Source organism: Carassius gibelio, chromosome A19 (genome assembly GCF_023724105.1).
Source record: "Carassius gibelio isolate Cgi1373 ecotype wild population from Czech Republic chromosome A19, carGib1.2-hapl.c, whole genome shotgun sequence".
NCBI lineage: Eukaryota > Metazoa > Chordata > Actinopteri > Cypriniformes > Cyprinidae > Carassius > Carassius gibelio.
Window position 1 is genome coordinate 1,883,579 of NC_068389.1, and position 16,412 is coordinate 1,899,990.

Sequence of the window (16,412 nt, forward strand, 5' to 3'; positions counted from 1 at the left end):
GAATTTTTTCACTTAGTATATAATAAATTTGCCAAAAAATAGAGTCAATGCCCGATCTCTGAATATAAGCAGGTTTGGGCCAGGTTAGTACTTGGATGAGAGACCGCCTAGGAATACCAGGTGCTTTAAGCTTTTGGGGTTTCTTTCCTACTTTTATAATGTACTGGCGAGTAGATTGGCTGATCTTTAAATAGCCTTCTCTTTGCAGCAGTCTTCGCTTATGGCCATACCAGCCTGGCCATGCCCGATCTTGTCTGATCTCGGAAGCTAAGCAGGTTTGGGCCTGGTTAGTGCCTGGATGGGAGACCGCCTGGGAATGCCAGGTACTCTAAGCTATTTTGAAATTTTTCACTTAGTATATAATAATTTTGCCAAAAAATAGAGTCAATGCCCGATCTCTGAATATAAGCAGGTTTGCGCCAGGTTAGTACATGGATGGGAGACTCCCTGGGAATATCAGGTGCTTTAAATTTTTGGATATTTTTCACGAATTATATAATAATCTTGCAAAAAAAAAAAAAAAAAATAGAGTCAATGCCCGATCTCTGAATCTTAGCAGGTTTAGGTCTGGTTAGTACTTGGTTGAAAGACCGCCTAGGAATACCAGGTGCTTAAAGCTTTTGGAATTTTTTCACTTAGTATATAATAAATTTGGCAAAAAATAGAGTCAATGCCCGATCTCTGAATATAAGCAGGTTTGGGCCAGGTTAGTACATGGATGGGAGACTGCCTGGGAATACCAGGTGCTTTAAATTTTTGGATATTTTTCACGAATTATATAATAATCTTGCAAAAAAAAAAAAAAAAAGAAGAAGTCAATGCCCGATCTCTGAATCTTAGCAGGTTAAGGTCTGGTTAGTACTTGGATGAGAGACCGCCTAGGAATACCAGGTGCTTTAAGCTTTTGGGGTTTCTTTCCTACTTTTATAATGTACTGGCGAGTAGATTGGCTGATCTTTAAATAGCCTTCTCTTTGCAGCAGTATTCGCTTATGGCCATACCAGCCTGGCCATGCCCGATCTTGTCTGATCTCGGAAGCTAAGCAGGTTTGGGCCTGGTTAGTGCCTGGATGGGAGACCGCCTGGGAATGCCAGGTACTCTAAGCTATTTTGAAATTTTTCACTTAGTATATAATAATTTTGCCAAAAAATAGAGTCAATGCCCGATCTCTGAATATAAGCAGGTTTGCGCCAGGTTAGTACATGGATGGGAGACTGCCTGGGAATATCAGGTGCTTTAAATTTTTGGATATTTTTCACGAATTATATAATAATCTTGCAAAAAAAAAAAAAAAAAAAAAAGAGTCAATGCCCGATCTCTGAATCTTAGCAGGTTTAGGTCTGGTTAGTACTTGGATGAGAGACCGCCAAGGAATACAAGGTGCTTTAAGCTTTTGGAATTTTTTCACTTAGTATATAATAAATTTGGCAAAAAATAGAGTCAGTGCCCGATCTCTGAATATAAGCAGGTTTGGGCCAGGTTAGTACATGGATGGGAGACTGCCTGGGAATGCCAGGTGCTTTAAATTTTTGGATATTTTTCACAAATTATATAATAATCTTGCAAAAAAAAAAAAAAAATAGAGTCAATGCCCGATCTCTGAATCTTAGCAGGTTTAGGTCTGGTTAGTACTTGGTTGAAAGACCGCCTAGGAATACCAGGTGCTTAAAGCTTTTGGAATTTTTCACTTAGTATATAATAAATTTGGCAAAAAATAGAGTCAATGCCCGATCTCTGAATATAAGCAGGTTTGGGCCAGGTTAGTACATGGATGGGAGACTGCCTGGGAATACCAGGTGCTTTAAATTTTTGGATATTTTTCACGAATTATATAATAATCTTGCAAAAAAAAAAAAAAGAAGAAATCAATGCCCGATCTCTGAATCTTAGCAGGTTAAGGTCTGGTTAGTACTTGAATGATAGACCGCCAAGGAATACCAGGTGCTTTAAGCTTTTGGAATTTTTTCACTTAGTATATAATAAATTTGGCAAAAAATAGAGTCAATGCCCGATCTCTGAATATAAGCAGGTTTGGGCCAGGTTAGTACATGGATGGGAGACTGCCTGGGAATACCAGGTGCTTTAAGCTTTTGGGGTTTCTTTCCTACTTTTATAATGTACTGGCGAGTAGATTGGCTGATCTTTAAATAGCCTTCTCTTTGCAGCAGTCTTCGCTTATGGCCATACCAGCCTGGCTATGCCCGATCTTGTCTGATCTCGGAAGCTAAGCAGGTTTGGGCCTGGTTAGTGCCTGGATGGGAGACCGCCTGAGAATGCCAGGTACTCTAAGCTATTTTGAAATTTTTCACTTAGTATATAATAATTTTGCCAAAAAATAGAGTCAATGCCCGATCTCTGAATATAAGCAGGTTTGCGCCAGGTTAGTACATGGAAGGGAGACTGCCTGGGAATATCAGGTGCTTTAAATTTTTGGATATTTTTCACGAATTATATAATAATCTTGCAAAAAAAAAAAAAAAGAGTCAATGCCCGAACTCTGAATCTTAGCAGGTTTAGGTCTGGTTAGTACTTGGATGAGAGACCGCCAAGGAATACCAGGTGCTTTAAGCTTTTGGAATTTTTTCACTTAGTATTTAATAAATTTGGCAAAAAATAGAGTCAATGCCCGATCTCTGAACAAAAGCAGGTTTGGGCCATGTTAGTACTTGGATGAGAGACCGCCTAGGAATACCAGGTGCTTTAAGCTTTTGGGGTTTCTTTCCTACTTTTATAATGTACTGGCGAGTAGATTGGCTGATCTTTAAATAGCCTTCTCTTTGCAGCAGTCTTCGCTTATGGCCATACCAGCCTGGCTATGCCCGATCTTGTCTGATCTCGTAAGCTAAGCAGGTTTGGGCCTGGTTAGTGCCTGGTTGGGAGACCGCCTGAGAATGCCAGGTACTCTAAGCTATTTTGAAATTTTTCACTTAGTATATAATAATTTTGCCAAAAAATAGAGTCAATGCCCGATCTCTGAATATAAGCAGGTTTGCGCCAGGTTAGTACATGGTTGGGAGACTGCCTGGGAATATCAGGTGCTTTAAATTTTTGGATATTTTTCACGAATTATATAATAATCTTGCAAAAAAAAAAAAAAAAAAAAAAGAAGAGTCAATGCCCGATCTCTGAATCTTAGCAGGTTTAGGTCTGGTTAGTACTTGGATGAGAGACCGCCAAGGAATACCATGTGCTTTAAGCTTTTGGAATTTTTTCACTTAGTATATAATAAATTTGGCAATAAATAGAGTCAATGCCCGATCTCTGAATATAAGCAGGTTTGGGCCAGGTTAGTACATGGATGGGAGACTGCCTGGGAATATCAGGTGCTTTAAATTTTTGGATATTTTTCACGAATTATATAATAATCTTGCAAAAAAAAAAAAAAAAAAAAAAAGAGTCAATGCCCGATCTCTGAATCTTAGCAGGTTTAGGTCTGGTTAGTACTTGGATGAGAGACCGCCAAGGAATACAAGGTGCTTTAAGCTTTTGGAATTTTTTCACTTAGTATATAATAAATTTGGCAAAAAATAGAGTCAGTGCCCGATCTCTGAATATAAGCAGGTTTGGGCCAGGTTAGTACATGGATGGGAGACTGCCTGGGAATGCCAGGTGCTTTAAATTTTTGGATATTTTTCACAAATTATATAATAATCTTGCAAAAAAAAAAAAAAAATAGAGTCAATGCCCGATCTCTGAATCTTAGCAGGTTTAGGTCTGGTTAGTACTTGGTTGAAAGACCGCCTAGGAATACCAGGTGCTTAAAGCTTTTGGAATTTTTCACTTAGTATATAATAAATTTGGCAAAAAATAGAGTCAATGCCCGATCTCTGAATATAAGCAGGTTTGGGCCAGGTTAGTACATGGATGGGAGACTGCCTGGGAATACCAGGTGCTTTAAATTTTTGGATATTTTTCACGAATTATATAATAATCTTGCAAAAAAAAAAAAAAGAAGAAATCAATGCCCGATCTCTGAATCTTAGCAGGTTAAGGTCTGGTTAGTACTTGAATGATAGACCGCCAAGGAATACCAGGTGCTTTAAGCTTTTGGAATTTTTTCACTTAGTATATAATAAATTTGGCAAAAAATAGAGTCAATGCCCGATCTCTGAATATAAGCAGGTTTGGGCCAGGTTAGTACATGGATGGGAGACTGCCTGGGAATACCAGGTGCTTTAAGCTTTTGGGGTTTCTTTCCTACTTTTATAATGTACTGGCGAGTAGATTGGCTGATCTTTAAATAGCCTTCTCTTTGCAGCAGTCTTCGCTTATGGCCATACCAGCCTGGCTATGCCCGATCTTGTCTGATCTCGGAAGCTAAGCAGGTTTGGGCCTGGTTAGTGCCTGGATGGGAGACCGCCTGAGAATGCCAGGTACTCTAAGCTATTTTGAAATTTTTCACTTAGTATATAATAATTTTGCCAAAAAATAGAGTCAATGCCCGATCTCTGAATATAAGCAGGTTTGCGCCAGGTTAGTACATGGAAGGGAGACTGCCTGGGAATATCAGGTGCTTTAAATTTTTGGATATTTTTCACGAATTATATAATAATCTTGCAAAAAAAAAAAAAAAGAGTCAATGCCCGAACTCTGAATCTTAGCAGGTTTAGGTCTGGTTAGTACTTGGATGAGAGACCGCCAAGGAATACCAGGTGCTTTAAGCTTTTGGAATTTTTTCACTTAGTATTTAATAAATTTGGCAAAAAATAGAGTCAATGCCCGATCTCTGAACAAAAGCAGGTTTGGGCCATGTTAGTACTTGGATGAGAGACCGCCTAGGAATACCAGGTGCTTTAAGCTTTTGGGGTTTCTTTCCTACTTTTATAATGTACTGGCGAGTAGATTGGCTGATCTTTAAATAGCCTTCTCTTTGCAGCAGTCTTCGCTTATGGCCATACCAGCCTGGCTATGCCCGATCTTGTCTGATCTCGTAAGCTAAGCAGGTTTGGGCCTGGTTAGTGCCTGGTTGGGAGACCGCCTGAGAATGCCAGGTACTCTAAGCTATTTTGAAATTTTTCACTTAGTATATAATAATTTTGCCAAAAAATAGAGTCAATGCCCGATCTCTGAATATAAGCAGGTTTGCGCCAGGTTAGTACATGGTTGGGAGACTGCCTGGGAATATCAGGTGCTTTAAATTTTTGGATATTTTTCACGAATTATATAATAATCTTGCAAAAAAAAAAAAAAAAAAAAAAGAAGAGTCAATGCCCGATCTCTGAATCTTAGCAGGTTTAGGTCTGGTTAGTACTTGGATGAGAGACCGCCAAGGAATACCATGTGCTTTAAGCTTTTGGAATTTTTTCACTTAGTATATAATAAATTTGGCAATAAATAGAGTCAATGCCCGATCTCTGAATATAAGCAGGTTTGGGCCAGGTTAGTACATGGATGGGAGACTGCCTGGGAATACCAGGTGCTTTAAATTTTTGGATATTTTTCACAAATTATATAATAATCTTGCAAAAAAAAAAAAAAGAGTCAATGCCCGATCTCTGAATCTTAGCAGGTTTAGGTCTGGTTAGTACTTGGATGAGAGACCGCCAAGGAATACCAGGTGCTTTAAGCTTTTGGAATTTTTTCACTTAGTATATAATAAATTTGGCAAAAAATAGAGTCAATGCCCGATCTCTGAATATAAGCAGGTTTGGGCCAGGTTAGTACATGGATGGGAGACTGCCTGGGAATACCAGGTGCTTTAAGCTTTTGGGGTTTCTTTCCTACTTTTATAATGTACTGGCGAGTAGATTGGCTGATCTTTAAATAGCCTTCTCTTTGCAGCAGTCTTCGCTTATGGCCATACCAGCCTGGCTATGCCCGATCTTGTCTGATCTCGGAAGCTAAGCAGGTTTGGGCCTGGTTAGTGCCTGGATGGGAGACCGCCTGAGAATGCCAGGTACTCTAAGCTATTTTGAAATTTTTCACTTAGTATATAATAATTTTGCCAAAAAATAGAGTCAATGCCCGATCTCTGAATATAAGCAGGTTTGCGCCAGGTTAGTACATGGATGGGAGACTGCCTGGGAATATCAGGTGCTTTAAATTTTTGGATATTTTTCACGAATTATATAATAATCTTGCAAAAAAAAAAAAAAAAAAAAAAGAGTCAATGCCCGAACTCTGAATCTTAGCAGGTTTAGGTCTGGTTAGTACTTGGATGAGAGACCGCCAAGGAATACCAGGTGCTTTAAGCTTTTGGAATTTTTTCACTTAGTATTTAATAAATTTGGCAAAAAATAGAGTCAATGCCCGATCTCTGAACAAAAGCAGGTTTGGGCCAGGTTAGTACTTGGATGAGAGACCGCCTAGGAATACCAGGTGCTTTAAGCTTTTGGGGTTTCTTTCCTACTTTTATAATGTACTGGCGAGTAGATTGGCTGATCTTTAAATAGCCTTCTCTTTGCAGCAGTCTTCGCTTATGGCCATACCAGCCTGGCTATGCCCGATCTTGTCTGATCTCGGAAGCTAAGCAGGTTTGGGCCTGGTTAGTGCCTGGTTGGGAGACCGCCTGAGAATGCCAGGTACTCTAAGCTATTTTGAAATTTTTCACTTAGTATATAATAATTTTGCCAAAAAATAGAGTCAATGCCCGATCTCTGAATATAAGCAGGTTTGCGCCAGGTTAGTACATGGATGGGAGACTGCCTGGGAATATCAGGTGCTTAAAATTTTTGGATATTTTTCACGAATTATATAATAATCTTGCAAAAAAAAAAAAAAAAAAAAAAAGAAGAGTCAATGCCCGATCTCTGAATCTTAGCAGGTTTAGGTCTGGTTAGTACTTGGATGAGAGACCGCCAAGGAATACCAGGTGCTTTAAGCTTTTGGAATTTTTTCACTTAGTATATAATAAATTTGGCAAAAAATAGAGTCAGTGCCCGATCTCTGAATATAAGCAGGTTTGGGCCAGGTTAGTACATGGATGGGAGACTGCCTGGGAATACCAGGTGCTTTAAATTTTTGGATATTTTTCACAAATTATATAATAATCTTGCAAAAAAAAAAAAAAAAGTAGAGTCAATGCCCGATCTCTGAATCTTAGCAGGTTTAGGTCTGGTTAGTACTTGGTTGAAAGACCGCCTAGGAATACCAGGTGCTTAAAGCTTTTGGAATTTTTTCACTTAGTATATAATAAATTTGGCAAAAAATAGAGTCAATGCCCGATCTCTGAATATAAGCAGGTTTGGGCCAGGTTAGTACATGGATGGGAGACTGCCTGGGAATACCAGGTGCTTTAAATTTTTGGATATTTTTCACGAATTATATAATAATCTTGCAAAAAAAAAAAAAAAAGAAGAAGTCAATGCCCGATCTCTGAATCTTAGCAGGTTAAGGTCTGGTTAGTACTTGAATGATAGACCGCCAAGGAATACCAGGTGCTTTAAGCTTTTGGAATTTTTTCACTTAGTATATAATAAATTTGGCAAAAAATAGAGTCAATGCCCGATCTCTGAACAAAAGCAGGTTTGGGCCAGGTTAGTACTTGGATGAGAGACCGCCTAGGAATACCAGGTGCTTTAAGCTTTTGGGGTTTCTTTCCTACTTTTATAATGTACTGGCGAGTAGATTGGCTGATCTTTAAATAGCCTTCTCTTTGCAGCAGTCTTCGCTTAGGGCCGTACCAGCCTGGCTATGCCCGATCTTGTCTGATCTCGGAAGCTAAGCAGGTTTGTGCCTGGTTAGTGCCTGGATGGGAGACCGCCTGAGAATGCCAGGTACTCTAAGCTTTTTTGAAATTTTTCACTTAGTATATAATAATTTTGCCAAAAAATAGAGTCAATGCCCGATCTCTGAATATAAGCAGGTTTGCGCCAGGTTAGTACATGGATGGGAGACTCCCTGGGAATATCAGGTGCTTTAAATTTTTGGATATTTTTCACGAATTATATAATAATCTTGCAAAAAAAAAAAAAAAAAAGAGTCAATGCCCGATCTCTGAATCTTAGCAGGTTTAGGTCTGGTTAGTACTTGGATGAGAGACCGCCAAGGAATACCAGGTGCTTTAAGCTTTTGGAATTTTTTCACTTAGTATATAATAAATTTGGCAAAAAATAGAGTCAATGCCCGATCTCTGAATATAAGCAGGTTTGGGCCAGGTTAGTACATGGATGGGAGACTGCCTGGGAATACCAGGTGCTTTAAATTTTTGAATATTTTTCACAAATTATATAATAATCTTGCAAAAAAAAAAAAAAAAAGAGTCAATGCCCGATCTCTGAATTTTAGCAGGTTTAGGTCTAGTTAGTACTTGGATGAGAGACCGCCAAGGAATACCAGGTGCTTTAAGCTTTTGGAATTTTTTCACTTAGTATATAATAAATTTGGCAAAAAATAGAGTCAATGCCCGATCTCTGAATATAAGCAGGTTTGGGCCAGGTTAGTACATGGATGGGAGACTGCCTGGGAATACCAGGTGCTTTAAATTTTTGGATATTTTTCACGAATTATATAATAATCTTGCAAAAAAAAAAAAAAAAAAGAAGAAGTCAATGCCCGATCTCTGAATCTTAGCAGGTTAAGGTCTGGTTAGTACTTGAATGATAGACCGCCAAGGAATACCAGGTGCTTTAAGCTTTTGGAATTTTTTCACTTAGTATATAATAAATTTGCCAAAAAATAGAGTCAATGCCCGATCTCTGAATATAAGCAGGTTTGGGCCAGGTTAGTACTTGGATGAGAGACCGCCTAGGAATACCAGGTGCTTTAAGCTTTTGGGGTTTCTTTCCTACTTTTATAATGTACTGGCGAGTAGATTGGCTGATCTTTAAATAGCCTTCTCTTTGCAGCAGTCTTCGCTTATGGCCATACCAGCCTGGCCATGCCCGATCTTGTCTGATCTCGGAAGCTAAGCAGGTTTGGGCCTGGTTAGTGCCTGGATGGGAGACCGCCTGGGAATGCCAGGTACTCTAAGCTATTTTGAAATTTTTCACTTAGTATATAATAATTTTGCCAAAAAATAGAGTCAATGCCCGATCTCTGAATATAAGCAGGTTTGCGCCAGGTTAGTACATGGATGGGAGACTGCCTGGGAATATCAGGTGCTTTAAATTTTTGGATATTTTTCACGAATTATATAATAATCTTGCAAAAAAAAAAAAAAAAAAAAAAGAGTCAATGCCCGATCTCTGAATCTTAGCAGGTTTAGGTCTGGTTAGTACTTGGATGAGAGACCGCCAAGGAATACAAGGTGCTTTAAGCTTTTGGAATTTTTTCACTTAGTATATAATAAATTTGGCAAAAAATAGAGTCAGTGCCCGATCTCTGAATATAAGCAGGTTTGGGCCAGGTTAGTACATGGATGGGAGACTGCCTGGGAATGCCAGGTGCTTTAAATTTTTGGATATTTTTCACAAATTATATAATAATCTTGCAAAAAAAAAAAAAAAAATAGAGTCAATGCCCGATCTCTGAATCTTAGCAGGTTTAGGTCTGGTTAGTACTTGGTTGAAAGACCGCCTAGGAATACCAGGTGCTTAAAGCTTTTGGAATTTTTCACTTAGTATATAATAAATTTGGCAAAAAATAGAGTCAATGCCCGATCTCTGAATATAAGCAGGTTTGGGCCAGGTTAGTACATGGATGGGAGACTGCCTGGGAATACCAGGTGCTTTAAATTTTTGGATATTTTTCACGAATTATATAATAATCTTGCAAAAAAAAAAAAAAGAAGAAATCAATGCCCGATCTCTGAATCTTAGCAGGTTAAGGTCTGGTTAGTACTTGAATGATAGACCGCCAAGGAATACCAGGTGCTTTAAGCTTTTGGAATTTTTTCACTTAGTATATAATAAATTTGGCAAAAAATAGAGTCAATGCCCGATCTCTGAATATAAGCAGGTTTGGGCCAGGTTAGTACTTGGATGAGAGACCGCCTAGGAATACCAGGTGCTTTAAGCTTTTGGGGTTTCTTTCCTACTTTTATAATGTACTGGCGAGTAGATTGGCTGATCTTTAAATAGCCTTCTCTTTGCAGCAGTCTTCGCTTATGGCCATACCAGCCTGGCTATGCCCGATCTTGTCTGATCTCGTAAGCTAAGCAGGTTTGGGCCTGGTTCAGTGCCTGGATGGGAGACCGCCTGGGAATACCAGGTACTGTAAGCTTTTTTGAAATTTTTCACTTAGTATATAATAATTTTGCCAAAAAATAGAGTCAATGCCCGATCTCTGAATATAAGCAGGTTTGCGCCAGGTTAGTACATGGATGGGAGACTGCCTGGGAATATCAGGTGCTTTAAATTTTTGGATATTTTTCACGAATTATATAATAATCTTGCAAAAAAAAAAAAAAAAAAAAAAAAAGAGTCAATGCCCGATCTCTGAATCTTAGCAGGTTTAGGTCTGGTTAGTACTTGGATGAGAGACCGCCAAGGAATACCAGGTGCTTTAAGCTTTTGGAATTTTTTCACTTAGTATATAATAAATTTGGCAACAAATAGAGTCAATGCCCGATCTCTGAATATAAGCAGGTTTGGGCCAGGTTAGTACATGGATGGGAGACTGCCTGGGAATACCAGGTGCTTTAAATTTTTGGATTTTTTTCACAAATTATATAATAATCTTGCAAAAAAAAAAAAAAGAGTCAATGCCCGATCTCTGAATCTTAGCAGGTTTAGGTCTGGTTAGTACTTGGATGAGAGACCGCCAAGGAATACCAGGTGCTTTAAGCTTTTGGAATTTTTTCACTTAGTATATAATAAATTTGGCAAAAAATAGAGTCAATGCCCGATCTCTGAATATAAGCAGGTTTGGGCCAGGTTAGTACATGGATGGGAGACTGCCTGGGAATACCAGGTGCTTTAAGCTTTTGGGGTTTCTTTCCTACTTTTATAATGTACTGGCGAGTAGATTGGCTGATCTTTAAATAGCCTTCTCTTTGCAGCAGTCTTCGCTTATGGCCATACCAGCCTGGCTATGCCCGATCTTGTCTGATCTCGTAAGCTAAGCAGGTTTGGGCCTGGTTAGTGCCTGGTTGGGAGACCGCCTGAGAATGCCAGGTACTCTAAGCTATTTTGAAATTTTTCACTTAGTATATAATAATTTTGCCAAAAAATAGAGTCAATGCCCGATCTCTGAATATAAGCAGGTTTGCGCCAGGTTAGTACATGGTTGGGAGACTGCCTGGGAATATCAGGTGCTTTAAATTTTTGGATATTTTTCACGAATTATATAATAATCTTGCAAAAAAAAAAAAAAAAAAAAAAGAAGAGTCAATGCCCGATCTCTGAATCTTAGCAGGTTTAGGTCTGGTTAGTACTTGGATGAGAGACCGCCAAGGAATACCAGGTGCTTTAAGCTTTTGGAATTTTTTCACTTAGTATATAATAAATTTGGCAATAAATAGAGTCAATGCCCGATCTCTGAATATAAGCAGGTTTGGGCCAGGTTAGTACATGGATGGGAGACTGCCTGGGAATACCAGGTGCTTTAAATTTTTGGATATTTTTCACAAATTATATAATAATCTTGCAAAAAAAAAAAAAGAGTCAATGCCCGATCTCTGAATCTTAGCAGGTTTAGGTCTGGTTAGTACTTGGATGAGAGACCGCCAAGGAATACCAGGTGCTTTAAGCTTTTGGAATTTTTTCACTTAGTATATAATAAATTTGGCAAAAAATAGAGTCAATGCCCGATCTCTGAATATAAGCAGGTTTGGGCCAGGTTAGTACATGGATGGGAGACTGCCTGGGAATACCAGGTGCTTTAAGCTTTTGGGGTTTCTTTCCTACTTTTATAATGTACTGGCGAGTAGATTGGCTGATCTTTAAATAGCCTTCTCTTTGCAGCAGTCTTCGCTTATGGCCATACCAGCCTGGCTATGCCCGATCTTGTCTGATCTCGGAAGCTAAGCAGGTTTGGGCCTGGTTAGTGCCTGGATGGGAGACCGCCTGAGAATGCCAGGTACTCTAAGCTATTTTGAAATTTTTCACTTAGTATATAATAATTTTGCCAAAAAATAGAGTCAATGCCCGATCTCTGAATATAAGCAGGTTTGCGCCAGGTTAGTACATGGATGGGAGACTGCCTGGGAATATCAGGTGCTTTAAATTTTTGGATATTTTTCACGAATTATATAATAATCTTGCAAAAAAAAAAAAAAAAAAAAAAGAGTCAATGCCCGAACTCTGAATCTTAGCAGGTTTAGGTCTGGTTAGTACTTGGATGAGAGACCGCCAAGGAATACCAGGTGCTTTAAGCTTTTGGAATTTTTTCACTTAGTATTTAATAAATTTGGCAAAAAATAGAGTCAATGCCCGATCTCTGAACAAAAGCAGGTTTGGGCCAGGTTAGTACTTGGATGAGAGACCGCCTAGGAATACCAGGTGCTTTAAGCTTTTGGGGTTTCTTTCCTACTTTTATAATGTACTGGCGAGTAGATTGGCTGATCTTTAAATAGCCTTCTCTTTGCAGCAGTCTTCGCTTATGGCCATACCAGCCTGGCTATGCCCGATCTTGTCTGATCTCGGAAGCTAAGCAGGTTTGGGCCTGGTTAGTGCCTGGTTGGGAGACCGCCTGAGAATGCCAGGTACTCTAAGCTATTTTGAAATTTTTCACTTAGTATATAATAATTTTGCCAAAAAATAGAGTCAATGCCCGATCTCTGAATATAAGCAGGTTTGCGCCAGGTTAGTACATGGATGGGAGACTGCCTGGGAATATCAGGTGCTTAAAATTTTTGGATATTTTTCACGAATTATATAATAATCTTGCAAAAAAAAAAAAAAAAAAAAAAGAAGAGTCAATGCCCGATCTCTGAATCTTAGCAGGTTTAGGTCTGGTTAGTACTTGGATGAGAGACCGCCAAGGAATACCAGGTGCTTTAAGCTTTTGGAATTTTTTCACTTAGTATATAATAAATTTGGCAAAAAATAGAGTCAGTGCCCGATCTCTGAATATAAGCAGGTTTGGGCCAGGTTAGTACATGGATGGGAGACTGCCTGGGAATACCAGGTGCTTTAAATTTTTGGATATTTTTCACAAATTATATAATAATCTTGCAAAAAAAAAAAAAAAATAGAGTCAATGCCCGATCTCTGAATCTTAGCAGGTTTAGGTCTGGTTAGTACTTGGTTGAAAGACCGCCTAGGAATACCAGGTGCTTAAAGCTTTTGGAATTTTTTCACTTAGTATATAATAAATTTGGCAAAAAATAGAGTCAATGCCCGATCTCTGAATATAAGCAGGTTTGGGCCAGGTTAGTACATGGATGGGAGACTGCCTGGGAATACCAGGTGCTTTAAATTTTTGGATATTTTTCACGAATTATATAATAATCTTGCAAAAAAAAAAAAAAAAGAAGAAGTCAATGCCCGATCTCTGAATCTTAGCAGGTTAAGGTCTGGTTAGTACTTGAATGATAGACCGCCAAGGAATACCAGGTGCTTTAAGCTTTTGGAATTTTTTCACTTAGTATATAATAAATTTGGCAAAAAATAGAGTCAATGCCCGATCTCTGAACAAAAGCAGGTTTGGGCCAGGTTAGTACTTGGATGAGAGACCGCCTGGGAATACCAGGTGCTTTAAGCTTTTGGGGTTTCTTTCCTACTTTTATAATGTACTGGCGAGTAGATTGGCTGATCTTTAAATAGCCTTCTCTTTGCAGCAGTCTTCGCTTAGGGCCGTACCAGCCTGGCTATGCCCGATCTTGTCTGATCTCGGAAGCTAAGCAGGTTTGTGCCTGGTTAGTGCCTGGATGGGAGACCGCCTGAGAATGCCAGGTACTCTAAGCTTTTTTGAAATTTTTCACTTAGTATATAATAATTTTGCCAAAAAATAGAGTCAATGCCCGATCTCTGAATATAAGCAGGTTTGCGCCAGGTTAGTACATGGATGGGAGACTCCCTGGGAATATCAGGTGCTTTAAATTTTTGGATATTTTTCACGAATTATATAATAATCTTGCAAAAAAAAAAAAAAAAAAGAGTCAATGCCCGATCTCTGAATCTTAGCAGGTTTAGGTCTGGTTAGTACTTGGATGAGAGACCGCCAAGGAATACCAGGTGCTTTAAGCTTTTGGAATTTTTTCACTTAGTATATAATAAATTTGGCAAAAAATAGAGTCAATGCCCGATCTCTGAATATAAGCAGGTTTGGGCCAGGTTAGTACATGGATGGGAGACTGCCTGGGAATACCAGGTGCTTTAAATTTTTGGATATTTTTCACAAATTATATAATAATCTTGCAAAAAAAAAAAAAAAAAGAGTCAATGCCCGATCTCTGAATTTTAGCAGGTTTAGGTCTAGTTAGTACTTGGATGAGAGACCGCCAAGGAATACCAGGTGCTTTAAGCTTTTGGAATTTTTTCACTTAGTATATAATAAATTTGGCAAAAAATAGAGTCAATGCCCGATCTCTGAATATAAGCAGGTTTGGGCCAGGTTAGTACATGGATGGGAGACTGCCTGGGAATACCAGGTGCTTTAAATTTTTGGATATTTTTCACGAATTATATAATAATCTTGCAAAAAAAAAAAAAAAAGAAGAAGTCAATGCCCGATCTCTGAATCTTAGCAGGTTAAGGTCTGGTTAGTACTTGAATGATAGACCGCCAAGGAATACCAGGTGCTTTAAGCTTTTGGAATTTTTTCACTTAGTATATAATAAATTTGCCAAAAAATAGAGTCAATGCCCGATCTCTGAATATAAGCAGGTTTGGGCCAGGTTAGTACTTGGATGAGAGACCGCCTAGGAATACCAGGTGCTTTAAGCTTTTGGGGTTTCTTTCCTACTTTTATAATGTACTGGCGAGTAGATTGGCTGATCTTTAAATAGCCTTCTCTTTGCAGCAGTCTTCGCTTATGGCCATACCAGCCTGGCCATGCCCGATCTTGTCTGATCTCGGAAGCTAAGCAGGTTTGGGCCTGGTTAGTGCCTGGATGGGAGACCGCCTGGGAATGCCAGGTACTCTAAGCTATTTTGAAATTTTTCACTTAGTATATAATAATTTTGCCAAAAAATAGAGTCAATGCCCGATCTCTGAATATAAGCAGGTTTGCGCCAGGTTAGTACATGGATGGGAGACTGCCTGGGAATATCAGGTGCTTTAAATTTTTGGATATTTTTCACGAATTATATAATAATCTTGCAAAAAAAAAAAAAAAAAAAAAGAGTCAATGCCCGATCTCTGAATCTTAGCAGGTTTAGGTCTGGTTAGTACTTGGATGAGAGACCGCCAAGGAATACAAGGTGCTTTAAGCTTTTGGAATTTTTTCACTTAGTATATAATAAATTTGGCAAAAAATAGAGTCAGTGCCCGATCTCTGAATATAAGCAGGTTTGGGCCAGGTTAGTACATGGATGGGAGACTGCCTGGGAATGCCAGGTGCTTTAAATTTTTGGATATTTTTCACAAATTATATAATAATCTTGCAAAAAAAAAAAAAAAAATAGAGTCAATGCCCGATCTCTGAATCTTAGCAGGTTTAGGTCTGGTTAGTACTTGGTTGAAAGACCGCCTAGGAATACCAGGTGCTTAAAGCTTTTGGAATTTTTCACTTAGTATATAATAAATTTGGCAAAAAATAGAGTCAATGCCCGATCTCTGAATATAAGCAGGTTTGGGCCAGGTTAGTACATGGATGGGAGACTGCCTGGGAATACCAGGTGCTTTAAATTTTTGGATATTTTTCACGAATTATATAATAATCTTGCAAAAAAAAAAAAAAGAAGAAATCAATGCCCGATCTCTGAATCTTAGCAGGTTAAGGTCTGGTTAGTACTTGAATGATAGACCGCCAAGGAATACCAGGTGCTTTAAGCTTTTGGAATTTTTTCACTTAGTATATAATAAATTTGGCAAAAAATAGAGTCAATGCCCGATCTCTGAATATAAGCAGGTTTGGGCCAGGTTAGTACTTGGATGAGAGACCGCCTAGGAATACCAGGTGCTTTTAAGCTTTTGGGGTTTCTTTCCTACTTTTATAATGTACTGGCGAGTAGATTGGCTGATCTTTAAATAGCCTTCTCTTTGCAGCAGTCTTCGCTTATGGCCATACCAGCCTGGCTATGCCCGATCTTGTCTGATCTCGTAAGCTAAGCAGGTTTGGGCCTGGTTAGTGCCTGGATGGGAGACCGCCTGGGAATACCAGGTACTGTAAGCTTTTTTGAAATTTTTCACTTAGTATATAATAATTTTGCCAAAAAATAGAGTCAATGCCCGATCTCTGAATATAAGCAGGTTTGCGCCAGGTTAGTACATGGATGGGAGACTGCCTGGGAATATCAGGTGCTTTAAATTTTTTGATATTTTTCACGAATTATATAATAATCTTGCAAAAAAAAAAAAAAAAAAAAAAAAGAGTCAATGCCCGATCTCTGAATCTTAGCAGGTTTAGGTCTGGTTAGTACTTGGATGAGAGACCGCCAAGGAATACCAGGTGCTTTAAGCTTTTGGAATTTTTTCACTTAGTATATA

General features: G+C 38.7%; 17 pseudogenes; all 17 read left to right on the plus strand.

Annotated features, from left to right (window-relative positions):
* Positions 1 to 216: 216 nt before the first annotated feature.
* On the plus strand, positions 217 to 335 carry LOC127936116 (uncharacterized; annotated as a pseudogene).
* Positions 336 to 987: 652 nt separating this feature from the next.
* Positions 988 to 1,106, plus strand: LOC127936118 (uncharacterized; annotated as a pseudogene).
* Positions 1,107 to 2,173: 1,067 nt separating this feature from the next.
* Positions 2,174 to 2,292, plus strand: LOC127936687 (uncharacterized; annotated as a pseudogene).
* Positions 2,293 to 2,791: 499 nt separating this feature from the next.
* On the plus strand, positions 2,792 to 2,910 carry LOC127937546 (uncharacterized; annotated as a pseudogene).
* Positions 2,911 to 4,266: 1,356 nt separating this feature from the next.
* Positions 4,267 to 4,385, plus strand: LOC127936688 (uncharacterized; annotated as a pseudogene).
* A 499-nt stretch (positions 4,386 to 4,884) lies between these two features.
* Positions 4,885 to 5,003, plus strand: LOC127937547 (uncharacterized; annotated as a pseudogene).
* A 786-nt stretch (positions 5,004 to 5,789) lies between these two features.
* On the plus strand, positions 5,790 to 5,908 carry LOC127936689 (uncharacterized; annotated as a pseudogene).
* A 506-nt stretch (positions 5,909 to 6,414) lies between these two features.
* On the plus strand, positions 6,415 to 6,533 carry LOC127936877 (uncharacterized; annotated as a pseudogene).
* A 1,075-nt stretch (positions 6,534 to 7,608) lies between these two features.
* LOC127937412 (uncharacterized) lies at positions 7,609 to 7,727 on the plus strand (annotated as a pseudogene).
* A 1,067-nt stretch (positions 7,728 to 8,794) lies between these two features.
* LOC127936119 (uncharacterized) lies at positions 8,795 to 8,913 on the plus strand (annotated as a pseudogene).
* A 1,068-nt stretch (positions 8,914 to 9,981) lies between these two features.
* Positions 9,982 to 10,101, plus strand: LOC127937171 (uncharacterized; annotated as a pseudogene).
* A 786-nt stretch (positions 10,102 to 10,887) lies between these two features.
* On the plus strand, positions 10,888 to 11,006 carry LOC127937548 (uncharacterized; annotated as a pseudogene).
* A 785-nt stretch (positions 11,007 to 11,791) lies between these two features.
* Positions 11,792 to 11,910, plus strand: LOC127936690 (uncharacterized; annotated as a pseudogene).
* Positions 11,911 to 12,416: 506 nt separating this feature from the next.
* On the plus strand, positions 12,417 to 12,535 carry LOC127936878 (uncharacterized; annotated as a pseudogene).
* Positions 12,536 to 13,608: 1,073 nt separating this feature from the next.
* LOC127937413 (uncharacterized) lies at positions 13,609 to 13,727 on the plus strand (annotated as a pseudogene).
* A 1,065-nt stretch (positions 13,728 to 14,792) lies between these two features.
* LOC127936120 (uncharacterized) lies at positions 14,793 to 14,911 on the plus strand (annotated as a pseudogene).
* A 1,068-nt stretch (positions 14,912 to 15,979) lies between these two features.
* Positions 15,980 to 16,098, plus strand: LOC127937943 (uncharacterized; annotated as a pseudogene).
* The last annotated feature ends 314 nt before the right edge of the window (positions 16,099 to 16,412 follow it).